Source organism: Panicum virgatum, chromosome 7N (assembly GCF_016808335.1).
Source record: "Panicum virgatum strain AP13 chromosome 7N, P.virgatum_v5, whole genome shotgun sequence".
In the NCBI taxonomy this organism is placed as follows: Eukaryota; Viridiplantae; Streptophyta; class Magnoliopsida; order Poales; family Poaceae; genus Panicum; species Panicum virgatum.
The window spans coordinates 7,342,613-7,368,774 of NC_053151.1; the positions used below are offsets into that span (position 1 = coordinate 7,342,613).

The 26,162-nt window shown below is 47.7% G+C and overlaps 1 pseudogene; it reads right to left on the bottom strand.

The window, feature by feature from the left end:
- Nucleotides 1-1,112: 1,112 nt before the first annotated feature.
- LOC120680888 lies at nt 1,113-25,665 on the bottom strand (annotated as a pseudogene).
- Between the last annotated feature and the right edge of the window lie 497 nt (nt 25,666-26,162).

Here is a 26,162-nt window from a genome sequence, read left to right on the forward strand (position 1 = left end):
TCTTGACCCAAAGCTCAAAAAATGTGTGGATTTTGGTGCTCAAGTGACCTTTGTGTGTATATGTGTTATGCCTAGTCTCAAAGGTGTGGAATGAGGGAGGGCGGTTCCTTTTTATAGAGGAGAGCTCAAAAACTAGCCGTTGGGAGCTCTCAACACAATTCTGCGAGACCATCGGACGGTCCGATGGTTGGACCGTCGGACGATCCGATATGTGTTAAATTTGAAAACCCCAATTTCACGCCACTGCTCGAAGGACCATCGGATGGTCCGATGTGTTGAAAGCTTGGAGAAGGTCAACGACATACCTCCCTGTCTAGTTAGTCCGATGGAGCATCGGACGGTCCGATGGTCCCAACCATCGGACGGTCCGCTGCACGATTAAGCACATGGATGCCCTAGATTGACTCCCTGTCTAACTGGTCCGATGGTGCATCGGACGGTCCGATGCACACTAAAACCTTGGTTTGCATTGTTTTTTAACCGTATTGATTTGGAATGAAAACAAGGGAGTTTCTTTGGTTTGTTTGAGAAAAGGTGAGCGTGTTTTAGCACATTTTAAGTGTTTGAGCTTTAGGACCAAGATGCACTCGAAATTGAGTATAACTTTGGGAAAGGTCTATCAAGCTACTTACCTCGATCCCCCTTGATAGTATGGATTATCTAGAAACTAGCAAAGCAAACTCTAAGTGTCCTTCTTTTGACTTTGCAACACTTAGAGCTAACAATCCTTGATCTTCTCGCTAGATGATCCAATCCATAGCCATCCTTTACGAAATCGAAGTTGAGGGGCCTCCTTTGGTCAACCAATGAGCACGTTCATAATAAATGTATCCTTCATGTCATGAACTCATTAGTAACACAATTAGGGTTGTCATTAATCACCGAAACCATTACCTCTAAGGGTCATGTTTCTCACAACATAAACCAAAGAGAAAAATAGATTTTGTTCTTTTTTCCATTTTGCTCGAACAAAGTAATTTATCAATTTATAATGATATGGATCTGGGCAGAGTAGTCTTTCTTTTTCTGCAAGGATATCAACCAAATAAATAATAGGTAATATGTTAAAAGATATTTACATTGTTACAATTACAACAGTTGTCACACAGAAACTTTAAAACAAATTGGCAAGAAACATGTCCATTTCATAATATCACTCTGATGCTTTTTGCTTAAATCACAGGTGTCGCCATGCATATTCTTGCCAGACTATGATTACTACGAGTGGCCAACAAGTAAATAATATTAATTTAGAGATACTAGATCTTAGTACTGGCAGCATTCCTATTCTAACACATAACCCTAATAAAAGTATAGAAAGTTTCTCAACTAGTGTGGGAGAATAGAGGATTGTTGTTGAAACAACCACCACAAAGATTGCAATCCAAGTTATAGCAGCAACTGGTGTAACCATGACATATAGAGCAATCATGAAAGCCGTGGCCAAGGATCCTACTGCATTCAAAGCTAAAAATATGGATAAATTATACTGTGTGTAGCGCATCTGCAACTCAACTGTAGGTGTTCCAGCGAACGAAAAGACTTATGATGGCTAATGTTGAGCACAAAAATGCTAAAGCATTTGCCATCAAGAAGCCTTGAAACTGTTTTGTGCGAGCAAGAGCCGGTGTTCCTTCATCAGCTTTGTAACCCCCGGGCAAGGCAAAAGTAGCACCAAATGCCATCGTTATAACAAGCACTATGCCAAAGCTAAGAAATTGGGTTGAATCTGATACTACTTTAGATCCTTTTTCGTCATTTGCTGCTTGTAATTCTGGATTATGTTCTTCTTCCACATTGTCATCCCGGCGACAAATATCACAAGTAGCATTGGCTGACATTAGTGCTTCTTGTATTAGAATTCGTGAATTCTACAAACAGGATAAAGCAATATTACTTTTCCTTTTTTTGCTCAAAGTTTATGAAATATGTTAGAACAGAAAGGAGGAAATATTACCAGAAAACAGTATAGCCCTGTTGGAATAGAGCTCATTGAAATTTCCCGCGGAGTATGCTGCTTGTTGTTTAGTAAATTTAAATTTACGTGTTTGTTCACAAACAGACAGGCAAAAATCCACAAATTCCCGGTCTCCACAGCTAGGTGTAGAGCAGAGTTGCCTTCGTTGTCTTGTGCGTTCAAAATTGATGAAAACATAGGTGTCTGGCAGGCGTACAGAACTATATCAAATCTCTTCTTCTTGACGGCAATATGAAGAAAAGTTCTTCCATCAGCGTCGCGCAAACTGGCACAACCGGGATACCTTGTGACTAAAATAATAATGGCTGAAAGTCTATTTGACGATGCAGCGATATGTATGGGGAATGACCCTTTTTTATCTGGTTCATATGCTGAACGTGCATCTGCTTCTAATAGTAGCCTGGTGACCTCCAACGGCGGTTCTTCTATATTCAAAAATGTTGTAATACCTTTTCCTTTCATAACTGGCACAGCATATATGGGAAGCATTCCATGTGGGTGACTTTCCAAAACTGATAGCGCAAAATGTAGAGGAGTGTTTCCATATTGATCTCTTTGTTTAATAAGCTGCGTGTTCCATCCTATTAATAATTCCACCATCTCTGCAAGTTCGGCCATGTCTGTGTTAAATAATACTATTGAGAATATACAAAAACAGCAACAACATAGCCTTTTGTCCCAACCTAGTGGAGAAAATGCAAGTATAAAGTTACAATCGTTCGATGGATATGTACGGTAAGAGAGATTTCCATTATTGTGCAATTGCTGGTGAAACTGATTTCTACTATTAATATGGATAATGTTTGTATTTGGTGAAACATGGTGGGATATTTACCCGCCAGATCATGCGTAACCAAGGATGGATCTGGGACGGATGTAGACTTATCATAAATACTAGATCAGATTAAGAGAATTTGATATTCATTACATACAAACTCAGGAGTCAGGACCATATATTGGGTGAAACTTCACATCGTATATCGGTAGTATAAAACTAATACTCCTACATTTTAGCTTGGAAATGTATAGCAAAAATCTCACAAAATATAGAAAGAAATAAGGGATGACTAAAATTTAAGCATTTGAACTAACCAAAGTATATTGTATCAAATGCTGGGATAGGGGCGTTGGTATGCCTGTACCTTTTTGATATGCTTATGTATGAACCTATCTGTTAGATATGTGTTGAATATGTGTACGGTTAGGTTATGACTGGACTTTGAGTTGTAATAGGGGATAGGTGGAGTCCTAATCTAACTCTATCCTAGGGGGCTATAAATATGAGGCCAACCCCTGCTGTAACCGAAAGACGACTAGATGGCTTGGCGTGGGCGTGCGGCGTTGCCATGGTGTGCCCGGGTGCCGGCATAGCCATGGTGATGGGGAGGAGCACCCATAGTCATGCCCCGGGGATGTAGGTTTCGGCTGAACCTCGTTAACAAACATCGTGCCTTCGGTGTCGTCTGTGATCGTCCATATTCGTCTCGGGTAGATCCAAAATACACTTTCGCATGCTTGTTTCCTAACAAGTGGTACCAGAGCTATGATTGAATTGGATCTTGGAGATTATTGCGGGTGATCACGGTGGAAGCACAAGGATCATGCTCGAAGGGCGCCAGAAAGACTACTGGATTTAGTGCAAGGTGGAGCATGGCGGCGATCGACGATTCGATCGGTGAAGTCGGACACATTAGGCGGGTGGCTTGAACCGTTCGATGGGCTGCAGTTGGCAAGGATTGATCAGACATGATAATCAGGCTGACAAGGTGCCCAGCGAGATCGTTATAGGCGACGACCTCGGTGCTCGCAATCAGACCGACGGTCTAGACGTGGGAGAAGGTCGGAGAGATTGGAGTGGTAGGAGCAGCGATGTGACCGGATGTTACATAGGGGTAGACATCATGACACGTCGAGTAGAGGTTGTGACATGGATGCCAGGCTAGGGTGTGACATGGATTCACCTTTAGGATTTACGTAAAGTTTGGCGAAGGATTACGAAATTGGTTTTGGCCCAGCGGGAAAACATGAACGAGGATACCGGAGTACGCGGCAGATCAAGAATCTGATCTGACTCCAGGGCGGTCGAGCGGCATCTGACATCGGTTGTCCAGGCGTGGGACCCACAGGGCATGAGTAGGTGGGCAGGCAGTGCCTCCAGGCTTCCGCGGACCTCGGGTGCTCAGACTATCCGCACCCCACACCTCCACCACTCCCCCACCCGTTTAGAGCTGTTATTTGGAGTGGAAAACGCTGCAGCCCACACCTCTACGATGAACTCCATGGTGGGGAGAGAGAATGGACACCTCCACGCTTGGAGTGAGAGAAAGACACCTCCACTGCCCTGGCGTGGGCCCTGCGAATGGTGCCATGCCGCACGCGCACCTGGACGGAGAGGTGGGGTGGTTGATACAAATGTATAGAATATTGAGTAGTGGGGTATGGAGTAGAAATGTAGAGTTGATGGAGTGCGGGAGAAGTTGGTATGGAGGGAAAAATCTCGATGACTAGGCAAGAATATTCCTTTTAGAGTTGAAATTTAGAGGGGATGGGGTGGAGATAGCTTCAGGGGGCAGCACGGGCAGATAGGGCGTTCGGCAGGGAGGTCTCCAGGAGTCTCACGGGCACAGAAGTCTGGTGGACAGGCTTGGGCGGGCCCGCTAGTCAACATGGGAAGCCTGCAGGAGCGCAAAACGGAGGAAGTCCGATCTACTCCCTCGGTCCCAAATTACAAGTCATTCTTGATTTCAGTGTAGTACTTTCAATCTTTCGTATTTTTCAAAAAAATTTTATAAATATCATTAATTTTTTTATGATTACATCTGTAACCTTAAGTACTTTTATATAATTAATTTTTTTAATCTTTGAATTAAATTTTTGAATAAAACGAGTGCCGGAACGTGCACGGAATTCAAAATGGGCGATTTGCTTTTGGGGACAGAGGTAGTAGTTTCTTGTTCTTCTCAGTACTGTTCAGGATTCTAGGTGGGAGAAGGTGTTTAAGGGAGTACAAAGCCAGAGGTAATCAAGCCAAAGGAAAAGATCAAGTCAAAGCGGAAGTCTAGAGGAAAGACATGGAGGAATGCAATGTTCAGAACAGGGCGGTCATGCAGGTTTTGAAGGACGGCGTTCAAGCGTGATTTCTAGTAATCATCTGTTCGGGAGGCAACTTGTAACGGTTATGGCGAACGATGGGCGACGATCAAGTGGATTGACTTCATCGTGTGCGAGCAATGGGATGGTCAACAAGGGCTTGCGAGGGATGCCAGGTGCAGTGACATACGGTGGAGTATAGTACAGGCAGCGTGTGCTATGGTGAAGTGTGTGCTGCAGAGGCGTCCAGGCGAGGTTGCAAGTGGGATGGAGACACAGATTTTTCCGACAGTTAAGCTATGGCAACATGCAGTTTGGCTGGTACGAGGTCGGCGGTTGAAGTCGATGACTGTGACAATTTCTAAAGGTTGACTCGGGCAGCAGCGGTGGTGTTTTCTCAGTGTCGGAAAACAGTCGGTTGAAGCAGGAATAGTTGATTCAATAAGCTATTTTTAATGTGACACGGAAGGAATTTGCTCACTTCGGACTGGGCTGGTGATTTTGGTTCGGACTATTTGGTGATAACATGATTCATCGTGTTATTGAAGTAGGTGATGTCAAGATCAAGATGCAGGAAGGAGTTGAGCGGATACTTCAGGTTGTGAAGCATGAGGTGGAGCTTGAGAAGAATCTAATTTTGCTTGGTGCGCCAGATGATGATGTTAGTGTTCTGAGGTGAGTCGGATAGGAATAACCATGAAGATCATGAAGGGAGGCACGACTGTTTTGATAGGAAGAGAGAAGGTTACGCCAGGGAGAAGCTGCAAAGTACACCATTGAAGGTGGATTCATGAGAATGAAATTGTGAAAGCAGTGTGTTCTGAAGGTGACGGGTCACGCACATGCTCGTGGGCTGTGTGACGCAAGCAGTGAAAGGAGAAGACTCAAGTCGGTGCACGGAGGTTCGCGCATGGACGATTTCAAGGTGGCGGGCATATTCGCCAAAGTGGAGTTTGTTAGATATGTATCGAATATGTGTACGGTTAGGTTACGACTGGACTTTGAGCTGTATTAGGGGATAGGTAGAGTCCTAGTCTAACTCTATCCTAGGGGACCATAAATATGAGGCCAACCCCTGCTGTAACTACAAGATGACTAGATGGCTTGGCGTGGGCATGCGGCGTTGCCGCGGTGTGCCTAGGTGCCGGCATAGCCATGGTGATGGGGAGGAGCGCCCATAGTCATGCACCGGGGATGTAGGCTTCGGCTGAACCTCGTTAACAAACATCGTGCCTCCGGTGTCGTTTGTGATCGTGCATGTTCGTCTTGGTTAGATCCAGAATACGCTTCTGCATGCTTATTTCCTAACACTATCATTGTTATGTATTAATATATGATTGGTAGAACTTATATACGCTCATGTCCAAGCTAGCTAATATGTAATGCTAAGAAAAGTGTGATGTTCCTCGGATTGCAGCAAAATCCCCTGGCTCACCCGCCGCTCGAGACGTTAGATTAGCAGGCGGCAGGGGCAGAGGAGGGAAGCGGGAGCGAGGCGGCCAGCACGGACCTTGACGATGCAGTGGAGTTAGGGGCTGAAGAGCGGCTGGGAGGAGCGGCGGGCCAGCGCCCCTTGGACGCTGTCATCGCCGCCGCCCCGGCCACTTGCCATCTCTACTCGTGGGATCCACCGCTCTTATGGATGGCTCATGTTGCCTCTGATCCGGCGAGGAAGATATTTGTCGCTGAGATGACAAGTAACGCTTGGAGGGCGCTAATGCGCGACCTGGTCGCGCGATCCCTCCCGCCGCCGCCACTAACGCGTGTCCCCTCGCCCCTGCCGCCTCCTCCTCCCCCGGCTTCGGCGGCTCGAGCCGCCTCCGCCGCCGCGAATGGGCCTCCCTGTCTCCCCCGCCTCCACCGCCGTCCTCCGCTGCCCAGCTCCGGCGGCCTCCCTCGAAACCCCCTATATGGCCGCCGGGCACAGATCCCCCCACAATCCCCACCCCGAACCCGCCTCCAGCTTGCGGCTTGCAGCGGTGGCGGCAGCGGGCGAGAAGAGCGAGCGAGCGAGGGAGAGCGTGGTTGCGAGGAGGAAGAGGCGGGGTCGCGCGTTTAATGGGCCGGGCGGCAGCTGTCAAGCAGTCGCGCTTCCGTGCAACCCCGTCACGGATAAAGTTTTCGTAACGCTTCCGTCGCTGAGGGAGCGCACGTCTCCGTTTTTTGTTTCTTGGCCCAACAGGTGCTCTTTCGGCCCATTTTTACCATTCTGCTTCCAAGCATTTCTTTGTCTTTTTTCTAATTTTCCTTTCGTTCGGTTTCCTTGCTCCCTTCTTCTTTCTACAATTTCTCTCTTTCTTTTTTCCTATTGTTTTTTTTTCACTTTCACCTACCATTTCCTTATTTTTTTCTCTTATTTCTCTGTGTGTTTTATTTTTATTTCATTCTCTCTTTCAATCCTTTCCTTTTTCCTTCTATTCCTTTATTTCATATTTATTTTTATGTGTTTTGAAACTTATAATACTACTTTATGGATTATAATATTTTTATGTCTATAGCTGTTCTAAATATGTAAACCTTATTTTTATAAATAATATATTTTTGTAATTGTTTGGTTGTATTTTTTAAGTTCATATAATTGTTTCTAGGTGTACAATGTTTGTTCTAAAAGTTGGTGTAGTTTGTTCTTGTTGTTCAATTTTTTGTTCTATGAGTTAACGCAATTTGTGATGTATATATTTTATTGTATATGTGTAGCGAAAATGGCCTCTCATGTCATGTATTCACATTTTTTATTTTGGTGATTGAGTGACAACCAAGACTTGGACTAATGTTATCTATTTAGATGTATAATTCTCAGATTTATAGGTCCAAGGGATGAAAAGAATATTAGCTCAAAGAAACGACGAAGTTCGAGACCAAGAACAAGACCTAAGTTCTTAAGAGCAGTAAAACTCTTAACACCGGTTCAACCGGTGCTATACAAATTAACCTCACCGGTCCATCACTAAGAACTTAGGAGACTGGCGTTAAATATGTTCTCAACGGTTTTACCGACGTCCAGCCAACCTTTAACATCGGTCCATTTATCAAGTACCAACCCCGGTTAAACCGCCGATCAATATTATGCACACCGGTTGAAGTATACAGTGCACGAGCTGCTAAAGCCTAGGGGGTTTGTTCTCACCGGTTCAACCGGTGTACACGTCGGTATATGTAATGGCTAGGTTCTCAGTTCAAACTATAAGAGACACAGGTTCAACCGACGTGTAGTAAAAAGCAAGCACCGGTTCAACCGATGGATGCTGCTTTTTCTGGGTATATTTTCCCAACGGCTCTCTACGATGGTGGATCCTATATGTACCCCCCCCAATGGGTGTTGCTAAGTAGAATTGGAGTCCCAGGACCCGGAGGTGCTGCCCAATTGAAGATCTACTCCAACCCTCATATTAGTGTATAGAGCCACATCAAAGCTTAGGATAGCTTAGTGAGTGTGCTTGCGAGCGTGCTTAGGGCTTAGTGTAACACCATAATTTAAATTTCAGCATTTAATAATAAATTTAATTGGCTTTATTTACTTTTCTAGGATTTAATTGGCTTAGCCTTGCATTTATAATTTATTTTTGCTTCATAAAGTAATTAAAATTTATCTTTGGTTTAACTTGTTTGTGCATTCATGCTAGTGCATAAGTTTTAATTGGTTGAGTGGATAGGGTTTGAATTCAAAATTTAGTTTGAATTCAATTAGATTTGGGTGTAGTTTGGAAAAGAAAAAGAGAAAAAGGAGAAAAGATTAGAAGAAACCAAACCCAACCCAGCCCAAAACTCAATTTCCCAGCCCAACCCGCGCTTCAGCCCAGCCCACACTCCCTCTTCCTGCGGCCTGCTCCTCTCCCCTCCCTTTTTCTCAGCCCGATCCGTGGACGGCCCGTTGGCGCTCAGCCCAGCGCGCGCCCTCCTCCCTTCCCTTTTGGCCGGCCCAGCTCCCTCCCGCGCACGCGGCCCACGTCCAGCGCTGCTCGCCAGCTCGCTCTCTCCCGCGCCAGTCAGCCCAGAGCGCCCCCTTCCCTTCCCGTGTGACCCACCGCTCAGACTCGGCGCGTGACGCCCCGCACTCGACCCTGGCGGCCCACCCGTCAGTGACCGCCAAGGAACCCAGCGCTACCCCGCACGCTCAGCTGGGCCCGTTTGTCGGCGCGACCCGCCGTGGACAACAGCGCCCTCTCTTTCAACTCAGGCGCACTGTCAGCTCCCCCTCTCTCACTGACACCAAGACCCCGCCGGTCAGACCCCCTTTCCTATCTTCCTCCTCGCACCGCGCCCCTGCTCGCTGGACCTCCACGTCCGAGCTCCCCTCTCGGTGCGCCGTGGACCGCCTGGCTCCTGCCGACCCACTGGTCAGCGCCACCGCACCTCTTTTCCTTCTAGAAGTCGCACCCCGAGTCCGGTATCGCGCCGAATCGTTGCGTGATCCGGTTTCCTCGCACCTGCCGCACCCGAGCCCGCCGCCGAGATCTCCGTGATGGCCTCCCATTGCGCGCACGCCGAGATCTTCGGCGCTCTCCCTTTAAACATCACCCGCACCCTCTGCGCACGCATCTTAGCCCTCCAGCGCCGCCCAGGAGCCCCCGCCCCATGCATCTCGCTGTGCTACACCACGCAGAGCCGTTGCTCCGCCGTGGCCACGCCGCACCACCGCATCCCATCCCCTGCAATCCACCGCAGAAACTCTGCCGTGCATCCAGGAGGCTTCCCGAGCCCTCTGCACCGGCCCTAGAACCCTGCCTCGCCAGAATCGGGCCCGAGCTCTGCCGTGCTGTTTCCACCGGATCTCGACGCCGGCGCTGCTGCGCTACGTCTCCATCCAATTCCAAGCTCGGTGAACACCGCCCCAGCCTCCTGATTCTTTTGCGCTAGATGATGTAGGCCATAGCGCACCCTAGGTGGCCGATCACCGGCCGCCGGCGCTGCGCCGCCGCCGCGCCATGATCAGAGCCCGCCCTGCTGGATGAACACCAATGCTAGGCGCTGGAGTAGATCACCCATACCCCGTTGACACTCCTAGTAGCAAGAACCAACCCAGAACGGGACCGGGAGAATGCGGCTCGCCGGCGACCCAGGGCCGCCTCTCGCCACGGCGAGCCACGTCTGAACATAGACCCGCCATCCTGCGTGCTCCAATAAGTTACGCGTGTCACGCTTGTTCTTCTAGACCAGATCGCAGGCCAAAAGACCCTCGGTAGCACCCGAATCATCGAACTCCGGTGACCCCGCCGTCATGCGCCGCCACGCGCCAGTGCTCCCGCCGCCGCCCACGCCCCCAAAACGCCTGCGTCGTTCGATCCGAGATCTGCGCCCAGGATTAGAAGTCGCGTACCCTTTCGTCCTTAATCGTTAGATCTAGATCCGACGGCCACCGTCCTTAGTACCTGTTCGGCCTGGAAAATTTGCTAAAGAGCCCTCGGGCTTTTGCAATGTCAACCCGCGGTCCTAGACAGTTCAGAAATAATTAAAGTTAGGTCCAGTTTTTAGCGCTTTAGCCCCTGAGTTTTCCCAGATTTGAACCCGCCATCCACCCCTGGCTTTTTCATGTGTTAGCCCCTGGATCTTTTCAGTTTTTATGTATAGGTCCCTGGTTTTTGCAGAAACCCCCCAGAAACTCTGTTTTTCTTACAGTTAAGCCCCTGGACCTTGTTTTTGCTCTAGTTTTCGCGTTTTAGCTCCGTTTTAGGTGTTCTTTATGTCCACGCGATTGTTGTAATGCATAGAACAGTTCTAGCCTAGTTTTGTTTGTTGTTTTTTTGTATTGTTGTGCTGTTTCTTAGTATATGCCATTGTTTGCATGTATGTTTATGTTGTGTATTATTTTTGGCCATGTGTTCGTGAGTAGACGTTGATCCATCTGAGGAGCCCCAGTACTAGTACCCGGAGCAGCATCCATCTTCAGATCAGTTTGAGCAGCAGCAGGAACAGTTTGAGGAAGGAAAGTATAACATGAACAACCTATCACTTTTAAATACACTTTCATACTGCATTTTAATACTGTATGCCTATAAGGATTTCCTAGCCACTTTATATCCTTTATATATCCCTTGGGTTGCATTTTGGTTAGTTGTGCTAGGTTGCTGCGCTATAACACACTTGGTCCCTTTTAATTAATTTGATTAATGGTATATGCAACTTAATTCTGGGAGTGGCCCGTTTGAGTGGCTGACGTCTCGTTAAAATTAGTTTTTCTAGAAACTTGGTTTATGGGGCTCGCACTGTGTTTTGTGCTAGCTACTCTCCATAAGGACCGTACATCATTAGAGTGACAACCTGGGACAACCACGCAACCACAAGACTGGAATGGGACGGTCTTGGCTTACTAATTAGGTCATTTTGGTTCGGGAGTAACTTACCGACGGGGCAGGAGGGGTGGTGACCTTCAATGGTCCCTGTGCTATGAGGCTTGGTCTGTGTTATCTTGTACTCCCTCGAGGTGGGCTCCATCGTTGTGGAGCCTGAATCCTTAGCGGTTACCCCTTACCAACGTGGTCCTTTGTAACAGCCTCGTAGTGAGTTTGCTAGTCATCTCACCTAAGGAAGTGTGATGAACAACTAGCGTAGCTCACGACTTGTGGGTAAAGATGTGCAACCTCTGCAGAGTGTAAAACTGGTATACTAGCCGTGCTCACGGTCATGAGCGGCCCGGATCCTCCTTTTGATTAGTGGGGTTACCTTGGTGGTTTCGGTTTGGTTCTCAGTAGTTCATGGTTAATTTTGATTAATCACTATGTAACTGGGGTATGGTAATTCATCAACTTGTAGTAAATAGCTTTAATAAAATTTTGAAAAGACTTAAAAGATAATGCAGTTGAGTCAGCCAACCTTAGAGCCTCATAGTTTGCGTTATACTTGTTGAGTACAAGTTGTGTACTCACTCTTGCCTACTCTACTCTTTTTCCTCTTGGGACACTCTACTGCTGCTCAGTTCCTGCCAACGCGAGGGAGTTCACTGAGCGCTACCAGGACTATGAGGACTTCTAGGCGTTCGTCTCCCAGTCGACGTCCCTGTGGCGCCCTGCTCAGCTTCCGACGAGAGTTATCGTTTATGTATTACGCTTCTGCATACTCTGTACCAGACTTTTATCTTTATAGTAATAAATAATATTCGTACTCGCTTTATTATATCTTTTACGTGATATGTGCTATGATATACTATTCATTTTGTTGTATATACGTGTGACTTGATCCTGGCACGTATATGATTGCTCTGTTTATGTCCTTTTGTAAACCGGGTGTTACACTTAGTTCTTGAGAGAACTGGCCAAGGATGAAGTCTTGCTGCGGCAAGCAAGCTGTACTCATCGTCGGACCCTCCGACTTGGTGTGGAGAGGCGCGACACATTGTGCGGGGACAAGGAGACCCCTTCTTGGTGACGAAGCTCCGAGGAATAAAGGGTTGAGCCGTGGTGATCGAAAAAGACGGTAGCGGTGACCAAGCTCATGGTGACTTGGTGGCATTTAGCCTTTACTTACCGGGAGCCTTGGTGGCGTGGGCAAGACGGTGATTGGAAGAGACTCGGTGTTTTAGGCTTGTCTTGGTGACTTGCTACCCTGGACGTAGGGAAGGTTTTGTTGGCCTAACCGAACCACATTAAATCGCTTGTCTCTCAGGAGTTTGCTTCCCTTTGTCCCTCTCCTTTACTTACCGCATTTACATTTCGGCTTTTACTCTTGTTTGTGTTTGTTTTGATTGCAGGTAGAGTAAAGATTGCGATAGATGAACCCTAGTGTCAACTAGCATGAGTAGGACGAATTAGGTTTATCTTGGGCACTAGTTTGAGCCATAGGGTTAGAAAGCGATTATTGACCCAATTCATCCCCTCCCCCTCTTGGGTCGCCATACCCCAGATTCCTTACAATATGATATAGTATATGCCACCTAAATATTTTTCATTTCATTAATGTGTATAAATTATTTGAGATGTATAATTTTATGTTTCATAGTTCATATAATTTGCTTTAGGTGTATAAATATTTGTTCTATCAGATAGTGTTCCAAGTGTATAATTATTTATTCTATATGATTTTGTAAGAAAAATTCTAATTTAAAAAATGTTTTTTGAAATATTATATATTACAATCCATGTTCTTCTATTTCCTTTCTCTTTTCTCTCATTTTGTTTTTCTGTTTTCAATTAAAATTCCCAACGTTTGAACTTTCATATTGTAAATAATGTATTATTTTCTATTAAATATGTAAAACTTTTGTTAGTTTGAAACAAAGATCTATAGATTTATTAGATAATGAAGTTTTTGATATGTTTATTAACGATGTAATGTTAGAACTTATAATTTGTTGGAAACTATTTTGAAATTCATGCCACTCAGAAAAAGTTGTCATATGTTTAAAAGAAGTTTCTATCTCTATAACAATTTGTGTTCTTCTACTTTAATTTCAATTCTTAGTTGTTTTTTATTCTCTTATGTAATCCTATTACCTAGCATGCATATCATTTTATAATGCACGTAGAGCATTTCATTTAGTGCATAAAAATCTCTTTGTGTATTGAATTTTTCATTTTACGTGTCGAACTTTATATTTTTTTTTTGCACAAAACAACCAACATTGCTTGTAGAACAATTCATATTGCATATAGATAGTCATTTTGTGCATGTACAGCTTTTATTTTGGGTGTAGAACAACAAACATTGTTCGTGTAGCCTTTTTTATTTTTAGTGTAGAACAATTAACATTACCCATAGAACAATTTATAATGCACGTTAGAACAATTCATAATGCACATAGAACAATTATATTGCGTGTAGAGCAATTTATTAAGCACATAGAACAATATATAACGTGTGTAGAACATTTAATAATGCATGTAGAACAATCTATTTTGCATGTAGAACTTATCGTTTTGGACGTAGAACAACTAACATTGCATATAGAACAATTCATAACGCATGTAGAACTTATTGAACATGTAGAACAATGTATAGTGTGTGGATAAAATTTTATAATGCATGTAGAACTATTTATTTTGGGCATAGAACATCTAATATTGCTCAAAGAACAATTCTTTGCACGTAAAACCACTAACTTTGACGTAGAACAATTTATATTATGCATAGACCAATTTATTGCGCATGTAGAACAATTAATTAAATGTGCAGAACAATCTACTTCATACATAGAACTTTTTATTATGTGTATAGAGCATTTTATTTTGGACTGAGCCACTAATTCTGTCAACCCAACTACAGAAACATCTCAAAAGTCACAATCAAATGGAGGGGAACGCTTTGGCCCAACAGCAGAAACAGCCCAAGAGGTAGAATGTGGTAAAAGGAAGCTCTTTGGCGACGGAACTTGGAAAGGTCGCTCGAGCGACACATATGCGTGCCCCTGATCCGGTGGTGTGGTGATGGTAGCTGGCAGCCGCGGAGGTGGCTCGTGAGATCTGCCTCGTTTCGGTCCATATCCGGCCCGGCCCATGTATCATTATCTACCTACTCCGTCATAGCGCATTGGTTGACTCGGCCTGGCCCAGGTAAGATGTAGGTCTGGCCCATTTGGTAGAACGCCGGCTAGTGGCGGGTGAGCTGGTAGGAGGCGAAGCGAGGGGCCCAGGGATTAGGAATTAAATAAAAAATAATAATTATGTAGGGGTTGCTTTAAGATTCGCATAGGTTTTTCGAAAAAGCCATGGGAGCACGTACCTACCTCTTATATTCGAGTATCTAGAATAATTTTGTACATAACATATAAGGGGAAAAAATCTCAAACTCCACTATAATTAGATCAGTAGCAAATATGAGGAACGAGAGTACTCTATCCTGCCTGTGATAAGTGAATTGTCAATCGTGCGGTGTAATCGTGCGCTTGGTCTTTGGATTGCAGGTACACGGGCGTCGAGTGTTGACGGAGAGTTGCCGTGGAGGAGCTCAGGCCGGGCGGTAGCTGTGGCGTCCATTCCTGGATCGAGGGCGCAAGCAGCGACGGAAGGCGGGTTTCTTGGTTTGCGCCACAAAACCAAGCAGGCGGACGGCGGTTGAAGACGCCAAGTCGTGGAGGCACGGGCGTCGGTCTCGGGACTGACGTAGGCGACGGGCGTCGACGGCGTCTAGGGCCGTCAGAAGGCCGAGGCAGGAATGACGTCTAGGGCCACGGTGTGGAGGCGGGAATCTTCTCGCGCGTGAAGTTTTGGCGGTTTTCTCAAAACTGGCCACCTACCCTGGTTTCGCGGACCCTCAAAAACCGCGGACCGAAACTTCGTCGACATGGCGGCATCGCAGCAAAGACTTCGAGTCGATGAAAGAAACTCCGCCGTCGATTTAGTCTGTATAGCGGGCTGCTGCAGACCCGACCGGTCTGACTGGTCCCATGGACCGGTCTGGCTGCGGCAACCGAGTATTTAAGTCGCCCCTTCTCCAGGTCGTGGGCTTCGAGTCTCTTGAGTCCTTTTCGGTTTTTCCTTCCCCTTCCCCCTGCTCCAGGTTAGGGCCAAGGTCTCCAACGCAAAGAAAGGTTAGATTATATCTAATCTCTCCAATCTAGAGGGTGGATGATGGTGTGGTAGGCTCTAGCCTTTGTATAGGTGAATTCCTCCGAGATTAATGAATGAAATTCGTTTGAGATTCACCTTTGTGTGCTAGCGGTCAGACCGGTCTGACTCAGCAGTGCTGCTGTTTGGGGAGTTTTTCCCGTTTTGCTTCCGCGAAGTTTCCTAGGGTGTGCTGCTGTGAGATAGCTAGTCCTTAGCTATTCTCTCATACCTTAGGTTGAGGGCTTGCGGTGATTTTTGGGATATAGGCCGACGGATCGATTTCGAAAGAAATTTTGATCGGCTCCCATTCACCCCCCCTCTGGTCGCCTGTTTCGGTCCCTCAATTGGTATCAGAGCTTGGTTGAGGTTTTCAGTACCTTAACCGTTTCGAAAACCACTTGGCGACCATGGCGAGTCTTGGTAAGATCCCTGTGTTTACCGGCGAGGACTATGCTTATTGGAAGGTGTGTATGCGAGCCTTCTTGCAAAGCATGGGAGCCGAGGTTTCGGAGATCACCAAGAACCAGGCTTACGAGGTGCTTTTCGTTCGGACCACGCCTCTTCAGGTGTTCGAGCACGAGGCTAATGCCAAGGCTGTCAATGCCTTGTTCACTGGCGTTTCTCGTGTGGAGTTCTCATGCGTCCAGGGTTTTCAGGACGCCCACAAAGTTTGGATGTGCCTTAACAACTACCACGAGGGCACACCTCAGGTGAAGGCCAGACTGTTCGAGACTCACCGGCGTGAATACGAGAACTTCACACAGGGACCGGGAGAGAGCATTGGCGATATGTTCAGTCGGTTTCAATCGATTGTGAACAAAGTCAATACGAACAGATCTGCTGATGCCCTTGAGTACACAGAGCATGAGAAGGCCCTCAAGCTGCTCTACGCACTTGACCGCTCTGTGTGGGATCTCAAGGTGAACACGATCATTGAGTCTGCTGGATATATGACTCTGACCGTGAATGAGCTTTTCAGCAAGCTCAAGGCCACAGAGGTGGATAACCAGACACGAGCCAAGCTCAATGGTGTCTCTCCTTCCAAGAGCATTGCTCTTGTGACTGGCCCAGGTGGATCGAGCTCTAACGCTAACTCTGCTCTTGGCTTTTCTCTTGCCTCTTTGCCTTCTGTTACAGATGAGCAGCTGGAGACGCTGGGGTGACGACGACTTGTGCCTCCTCATCAGCAAGTTCCAGCGTGTCTACCACAACAGGCAGAGGAAGAAGAACCCCGGGTGCTACAACTGCGGCGATTTGAACCACTTCATCGCCGATTGCCAGAACAACCACTTCGACTACTACCGCAACCGCGACCGCGACGAGGGAGGCTCCAACATGGAGCGTCGGCGCCACAAGCACCGCAGTCGTGACTAGGGAGGACGCTTCGACAAGGAGTCACTCAAGAAGCGCTTCCAGTACAAGGCCAAGAAGCGGGAGAAGGCCTTTCTGGCGCAGCTCAGTGATCTCGACAAGAGCTCCGACACCGACCGCTCTTCTTCACCGACCTTCGACGACGACGACAAGAAGAAGAAGAAGCGGGACAAGGAAGCCACCGGCTTCATCGGCCTTTGCTTGGCGGCCGGTCGGCGCAAGGGCTTCTACACCATGGCGGGTGAAGCCGATGGTGCTCATGCGTCTTCAGGTGGACATGCTACACCGACGCACGTCGACTCTTCTCCTGGATCCGAGAGTGATTCAGAGGTAAACTCCACGATCGACCTGCTAGATACAGAGGTTAGGGAGTTGTACGCTGCTCTCGACAACCAAAAAAGGCTGCTTAAGAAAGCAGCTAGAGAGCGTAGAAAGCTTAGGGCTGAGCTGGCTTGTGCTAGGGAGAAATCTAGTGAGGATGAGTGCGCTGGCTGCATATCTCACATGAATGGTCTTGTTGCTCTCCGTGCCAAGCATGATGAGAACGTCGCAAACTTAGATGTTGCTAAGACTTTGCTTGCTGACATGTCTCATGAGCTCGCTAAGGCCAAGCATGAACTAGAACTGGTTAAGGATGCTCCTATTGTTAGCGATGTGCTTGAATGTGATGAGTACCCTATCTTTAAGTCTGATCTAACTTCGTTGCAGTCCAAGTTTGCTACTATTGTGTGCGAGATAGAGGAGATGAAGTCTAGGCCAGTTCTGCTTGGTGCTTGCAAGCTTTGTCCCACACTTAGGTCGGAGCTAGATGAGAAAAACGCTTTGATTAAGTCTTTGGGGAAGACTAAAGTTGTGGAGTCTAGCTCACCTATTGATTGTCATGTTTGCCCTGGTTTAATCTCTGATTTGGATAATCTTGCGGTAGAGAAAGCCAACCTGGAGAATGAGAATACCTATCTTAGGGAGATTCTTAGTTGGGTTTCTGCTAGTGAGCCGCAGTTGGGCATGATGATCAAGCAGTTCAAGTGTGGTGATGGGTTTGGGGTCGGTTACACATACACGAAGTCAGACTATGACAAGTTGTATGGTAAGATCGGGAAGGCTGCTGGAAACACTGCTAGTTCGAGCACGCAGCCTCCGCTTGTTGACCCCGTGGATGGTGTGCTGAAAGAATCACAACAAGCACCTCCACAGAAGCAGGTTTGGGTTCCATAGCCCGATGAGCTGAGGAATCCCCTCGATGCGCTCCCTGCTGCCACAGCCCAGGATGCCCAGAAGAAGAGGGCTGCTCCTCCCCGTCCGCAGGCTAGGCCTCCACCTCCCAAGAGAGAGGTGAGGTATCACTGCGAGTTCTGTGACAGAGAAGGTCACCTGGAGGAGTTTTGCTTTAGAAGGAAGCGAGATGTGAGACGTGAGCAGGAGAGACATAACGCGGGCATGTACTCTGCTCGGGTGCATGGTCCTCCTCGGCGTGGTGGTAGGCAAGATGCTAGGGCGCGCCGTGTAGGTGGAGGTCAGGGAGACGGTGGTGCTTATCGTGCTCCAACGGGTGGTCACTTTGCCGGTCGTGCTCCTGGTCATTTTCAGTACGGCTATGGACCACGGGACCGAGGCTTTGGAGGAGGTTTTGAGGCACCACGCTTTCCTCGCAGTGGTTTGCGTCAGTCACGCGGTAGACGGGACGGGGGATACGCTTTGCCTAGTTTTGCTAATCCTTCTGTAGAGCAAATGGCTCGACACTGGTTTGCTTCTCACTTTACTAACCCCAGTGTTGAGACATTTGCTCACCCTTTGTCTCACTACTGATGTGCAGGTCGGAGGCTTGGAGAACAGGTGGATCATGGACTCCGGTTGTTCGCGTCATATGACTGGGAATGACAAATGGTTCTCCAGCCTCACCCCGATGTGCTCAAAGGAGTACATTGTGTTCGAGGATAATGGAAGAGGAAAGGTACATGGACTTGGCGCTGTTCGAGTTTCTGATCGCTTTACCCTGAGAGAGGTTGGTTTGGTTTCGAACCTTGGGTTCAATTTGCTCTCTGTTTCGCAACTTCTTGATGAGGGGTTTGAGGTTCGCTTCAAGGAGGGTTGTTCGCGTGTTTTGGATTCCAGAGGAGATTTGGTTTGCCGGATTACACCACGCGATCGGGTTTTCTTGGTTGACTTCTCTGGAACTCCTCTTGGCCCTTCTCGTTGCTTGTTGGCTAGTCCTTCTGATTTGTGGAAGTGGCATAGGAGATTTAGACATTTGAGCTTCAATTTGTTGTCGAGACTTAGCTCACTTGGCCTAATCCAAGGATTGCCCAAATTGAAGTTTGAAAAGGACCTTGTTTGCCATCCGTGTCGCCACGGGAAGATGATTGCTGCTTTTCATCCGCCTGTTAATCAGGTGATGACCGCTCACCCTAGAGAGTTGCTACACATGGACACAGTTGGTCCTTCTAGGGTGATGTCTGATGGTGGGAAGTGGTATGTTCTTGTGATCGTGGACGACTTCTCTCGCTATTCTTGGGTCTTTTTCATGAGAACCAAGGATGAGGCTTTCGAGTTTGTTCGAGACTTGTTCTTGAGGTTGAAAAACGAGCTATTGGGCCATGCGAGTGATTCGCAGTGATAATGGCACAGAATTAAAAAACGCTCGTTTTGACGCCTTTTGCAGTGATCAAGGGCTTGAACACCAGTATTCTTCTCCCTACACTCCACAGCAGAATGGAGTTGTAGAGCGGAAGAATCGGACGTTGGTTGAGATGGCGAGGACGATGCTCGATGAGCATAGGACTCCTCGCAAATACTGGGCTGAGGCGTTTAACACCGCTTGTTATGTGTCCAACCGCATTTTCTTGCGTGCTTTCATGCACAAGACTTCTTATGAGTTGCGATTTGGATACTAGCCCCGTGTTGACCATCTTAGAGTTTTCGGATGTCGGTGCTTTGTGCTGAAAGATGAAAATCTTGATAAGTTTGAGTCTCGCTCGTCTGGCGGCAATTTTCTCGGTTATGCTTCTCATTCTAGAGCGTACCATGTGCTGATTGTTGATACTAACATCGTTAGAGAGACTTGTGAAGTCACTTTCGACGAGACTGCACCGTGGAATTCTTCTGTCTTTGAGGTTGCAGGAAATGATGAGCTCGGCACCTCCATCTTTGAAGATGAGGAGGAAGAAGTTGCGGAGGGTGAGGCTGAGGCTACCACGCGTGCTGTGGACCCAGTTGCCTCCACCACGAGCTCGGACGATGATGACGGCCCCGATCCGACTACGTCTACTTCACGGGGGCTGATCGAGCAGGTGACTCAGGCTTCACCAGTTGCTCCAGAGGAGACACCAGATTTCATTGAGGAGGAGGCGACTTCGACAGGGGAAGCACCGCGACACATTCAGCGTCGTCATCCACCTCAACAGATGCTAGGTGATCTCAACGAGCGAGTCACCAGGCCCAAGGTAACAAGTATCGCTGGCTTTGCTCATTCAGCATTTGTTGCCTCTTTTGAGCCCAAGGATATCGGACACGCTCTTTCTGATTCTAATTGGGTCAATGCCATGCATGAGGAACTTGAAAATTTTGAAAGAAACCAAGTTTGGGTTTTGGTCGAGCCTCCACCTGCTTGTAATCCCATCGGAATGAAGTGGGTTTTCAAAAACAAGCAGGGTGAGGATGGTTTGGTTGTTTGAAACAAGGCTCGTCTTGTTGCCCAGGGGTTTTGACAAAAAGAGGGTATTGATTTTGAGGAGACTTTTGCCCCTGTTGCTCATTTGGAAGCTATTCGAATCTTTCTTGCATTTGCTGGTTCCAAGGGTTTTAAAGTTTTCCAAATGGATGTGAAATCTACCTTCTTAAATGGTTTTATTGAAGAAGAGGTTTATGTGAAACAACCCCCTAGTTTCCCAAATCCCAAGTTTCCAAACCGTGTTTACAAACTTCAAAAAGCACTTTATGGTTTGAAACAGGCACCCAGAGCTTGGTATGATAGATTGAAAACATTTTTGCTGGCTCAGGGTTTTAAAATAGGATGTGTGGATAAAACTTTGTTCCTCATGCGGTCTGGCAATGACTTTCTATTAGTTCAGATATACGTGGATGATATTATCTTTGGTGGCTCTTCTCACGCTCTTGTCTCCATGTTTTCTGAGCAGATGTCCAGGGAGTTCGAGATGAGCATGATGGGTGAGCTGCAGTTTTTCCTCGGGCTGCAGATCAAGCAATCTTCCCAGGGCATGTTCGTCCATTAAGCCAAGTACACCAGGGACTTGCTGCGGAAGTTCGACATGAGCGACTTGTATCCTCAGCCGACTCCAATCAGCACATCGACGGCGCTTGATGAGGACTTGGACGGTGAGGCGGTGGACCAGAAGGAGTACAGGAGGATGATCGGCTCTCTCCTGTACCTGACGGCGATGCGGCCGGACATTCAGTTCGGCGTCGGCCTTTGTGCGCGGTACCAGGCTTCTCCGCGCACCTCCCACAGGCAAGTGGTGAAACGCATCTTCAGGTATCTCAAATTCACCCCTGAATTTGGTCTTTGGTACTCTGCGGATTTTTCTCTGGTTTTGGTGGGCTTTTCTGATGCTGATTTCGGTGGGTGTTGGTTGGATCGCAAGTCGACATCCGGCACTTGTCAATTTCTCGGTACATCTTTGGTGTCTTGGTCCTCTCGCAAGCAGGCTAGCGTAGCGCTTTCTTCCACAGAAGCTGAGTATGTTGCCGCTGCTAGCTGCTGCTCCCAGATACTTTGTATGAAACAAACCTTGCAGGATTATGGTTTGAGTTTCGGTAGGGTTCCCATTTTTGTAGACAACATGTCAGCCATTAGCATTGTAAAGAACCCTGTCCTACACTCCAGAACCAAGCACATAGATATCAGATTCCATTTCCTGCGAGATAATCATGAGAGCGGACACATAGACCTGATCCATGTCCCTTCAGAGAGGCAAACTGCAGATATCCTCACAAAACTGCTAGAGCAGGACCCCTTTTGATCGCTGACTTTTCTTTGGTTAGCTGTGTAGGTCTTGTTTGCTCTTTTCTTTGTTTTCTAGGTTTGGTAGTTGCACTGTGCATTTGCATTGTACATGTTTGCATTTTGCATTGCCTCACTTGCACTAGCATTCTTGTATACATTGCTATGATCTTCTAGTGCCTGCTAGTGTGAGTTGATAAATTTGATCATGTATAGCTTGCTCCGCTGTGTATATGACATCATCTGAGTTAAGCTATTTTGATTTGAAAATCTGAAAACATGATCACTCTGTCTTGGCTACTAGCATGTTAGGGCGTGTTGATATGCTTTGCTATCTTATTCATGCTATTGTAGCCTTTCATTCAGCAATTCATACTTGAAATGATCTAAATTTGATAAAATTGCTTGAACTGTTCTTGAAATGGATTGAAAAGATCCAGGTGGGATTGCTTGTCGCACTGATCAAGTTTTCGGGACGGCTCACTTTGCACTTGTGAGAACCCGGGCAAGGCTGTGCATGACTGAAACGAGTGTCTTAAGCTTCTGATTGTCTTTGGCATAGGCTTGGCCTCGTTGCTAAGTAAAGCATGACAAGTTTTCAACCCCTGGCATTAAGAATTGCTTGATATAATTTGATTAAAAAATGAATGTTTGCAACATGCTTTGGCTGGTTTGGCTCACCTGTATGAGTTTGATTAGCACTGCTTTCCTTCCCCTACTTGTTAGTGCTAGATCATGGGTGATGCTTTTATTTGTCCTAAACTGAACTTGCCTAGCTCTAGACTGATTTGATATACTCTGTTGAGCTAGATGCAGGTCTTGTTTATGGATGCACACGTGCTTGTGACTAGATGTTGCTCATATCCTTGTATCCCTGAATGCTTTCACTTACACCTCCTGCATTGCATTCATTGCATAGCATCTGTTCAGGGGGAGTCTCAGCTTCAGGGGGAACTTTAGGTTTGTTTAGGCTTGATGTGTGCATGTCACAACAAGGGGGAGAATTTTTGGGAGAAGTGATCGAACAAGGGGGAGACTTGTTTGATTTTTGAAAAACTTGTTGTGCACAGAGCTTTGAGAGTGCATCATTTTGGGAGAGTTGCACTTGTGAAAGGGAAAATGAATTTTAGGGGGAGTTTCTGCTTTGGTTGTGGCTCCTGGTTTCCTCGTTTTCCCTCTACTTCTTGCATGACTGCGTCGAGCGTTACCTCTGTCTTTGAGGAGTCATGTTTTGGCTTTTGATCGATTGCGTCGAGCCGTTGCCCTTGTCTTAGGGGATCGATGTGTGCTTGAGTAAGTGACTGGTCTTGCCTTTCTGAGCTTTTTGTCACTTGCTTGAGTTCTTCACTATCTTGCTTCTATTTTATCACTTCTCTGGTTTCAGGTGGTGTGTTGACAATGCACTCATCAAGGGGGAGATTGAGGAACGAGAGTACTCTATCCTACCTGTGATGAGTGAATTGTCAACCGTGCGGTGTGATCGTGTGCTTGGTCTTTGGATTGCAGGTACACGGGCATCGAGTGTCGACAGAGAGTTGCCGTGGAGGAGCTCGGGCCGGGCGGCAGCTGTGGCGTCCATTCCTGGATCGAGGGCGCAAGCGGCGACGGAAGGAGGGTTTCTTGGTTTGTGCCACAAAACCAAGCAGGCGGACGGCGGTTGAAGACGCCAAGTCGTGGAGGCACGGGCGTTGGTCTCGGGACTGATGGAGGCGACGGGCGTCGACGGCGTCTAGGCCCACACCGCAGGCGAGGAGGTGACGGGCGTCGGGCGGTGTCTAGGGCCGTCAGAAGGCCGAGGCGGGAACGACGTCTAGGGCCACAGCGTGGAGGCGGGAATCTTCTCGCACGTGAAGTTTTGGCGGTTTTCTCAAAACCGGCCACCTACCCGGGTTTCGCGGGCCCTCCAAAACCGCGGACCGGAACTTCGTCGACGTGGCGGCATCGCAGCAAAGACTTCGAGTCGAAGAAAGAAACTCCGCCGTCGATTTAGTCTGTACAGCGGGCTGCTGCAGACCCGACCGGTCTGACCGGTCCCATGGACCGGTCTGACCGGTCTGGCCGCGGCAGCCGAGTATTTAAGTCGCCCCTTCTCCAGGTCGTGGGCTTCAAGTCTCTTGAGTCCTTTTCGGTTTTTCCTTCCCCTTCCCCTTGCTCCAGGTTAGGACCAAGGTCTCCAACGCAAAGAAAGGTTAGACTATAGCTAATCTCTCCAATCTAGAGGGTGGATGATGGTGTGGTAGGCTCTAGCCTTTGTATAGGTGAATTCCTCCGAGATTCACCTTTGTGTGCTGAGTTCTCGTCCTCTCCCTCCTCTCTTGCGTTTTGGGTTCGAATTCTCCTCTTTTTGTGTGTTTTGTGTTTGGAGGAGACAACCCTTTGAATTCGTGGTTTGTTGAACTCTTTGTGACGATTCCGATGCATCTAGCCTAGTGTCAAACCCCCTGGAATCATGAGTTCTCACGAATTGGAGTTTTTGTGTTTTTGAGAAAACCCCAATCCACTTTGATCTTCCCCCGAATTCTCAATATTCTTTAATCTTTTGGGAGAGATCTCTTGGGGATATGTTCACGGGACAGGTGTGAAGGTATCCTCCAAGTTTCGTTGATTTTGACTTTGTTTGCTCGAGATTTACCATTTGAAGCTTTGGTTGCGGGCTGTCTGGGAGCGACCGGTCTGACCGGTCTTGGTAACCGGTCTGACCGGTCTGGAAATTCAATTTCCAGCCCAACCGGTCTGACCGGTCTGTGCTAGCGGTCAGACCGGTCTGACTCAGCAGTGCTGCTGTTTGGGGAGTTTTCCCCGTTTTGCTTCCGCGAAGTTTCCTAGGGTGTGCTGCTGTGAGATAGCTAGTCCTTAGCTATTCTCTCATACCTTAGGTTGAGGGCTTGCTGTGATTTTTGGGATATAGGCCGACGGATCGATTTCGAAAGAAATTTTGATCGGCTCCCATTCACCCCCTTCTGGTCGCCAGTTTCGGTCCCTCAAAATACACTAGTACAGTTTAGAATTTAGATCCGTAGGAACGTACCTTTACTCCGAAGAACCGCAGCATGCAAAGCATTCTGTCCAGCAGGTCCAGAATAGGACAGCTGGTCATCTCTCTCGTACAGCTTCCGCGCCATGCCGTACCGGCACAGCGAGACGGCGAGGAACAGAGGCGAGGCGGTGTCGACACGATGGTGACAAGCCAGGCGCGGATCCGCCGCCATCAGCACGTCCACTGCGCCCGCATGATCTCCGCGGATCGCCTCGTGCAGCGCCGTCTCCCCGACACCGTTCTGTGTCCTCAGGATCGCCTCCACCCCGTCCGCTCTGGCCAGCTCGACGAGGAAGGAGAGCATCTGGACGTTGCCCGCCCTGGCGGCGCGGTGCAGCGGCGTGCTCCCCGCTCTTTTGCGTGCTCCCAGGAGGAGGTGCCTGGCCCCGGCCTCGGTGTGGATCACCCTGGCGCTCTCCAGGTGCCCGTCGCCGTCCCCGGAGGCTGCTACTGCGTGGAGCGCAGAGTCGCCGTCCGGGGTGACGCCTTGTAGGATCGCGGAGCTCGTTGTAGCGCGGCGGCCGATTTTGACGACGCTGGCTTCGGCGGTGGCTGGAGATGCCAGGCTCAGACTCTCCGCCAATGCAGCTTGATCTTCCCAGCCAATAAGGCGCCGCAAGTGCCTGTGATCGCCGTTGTTTGCCGCCATGAGAAGCTCGGGATCCATGGCGGGGTGTGTAGTTTGAGCGGCGGCTGCGTTTTCCACGGCAGCCTGCAGGCTGCTGTCGGATTGCCTTTTGTTGCTAGACGCCATCGTCGATGAGCACGCTGGCCTTGGTCTCCTGGCCTGGTCACCATCTGTGTATATATATATATAGAGAGAGTGTGTGTGTGTGTCAGTACATACGGACCAACTAAAGATCGTTACCACTAAAAAAAGGAGTATTTCGTCGTATCTTGGGTTGCCGTTGCTCCAATTCAAGTAAGGAATTATTCCTGTGTAATATATTGATGGTGCAGTATCGTCACTGTTATCTTTTGGGGTTGCATCCAAGAGAAGCAATGCCTTATTTGCATCACGCAAGCAATGGGCAAACCTTATTTAAATGTTTCTAGGGAAAGATATAGACGGTAGGGAAACTCGTTGATTCCAGTAGTGTTCCCTTGAGCTAAAAGAATCCTATTCCGAGAAAAATATTAGTGAACATCTCCAATCTTTGAGAGCAAATTCTTGCTGAAATCCTTCAACAAAGCCGAAGTAGCTTCATGTGTTGAGCTTGCAACAATGATATCATCTACATAAAACAACAC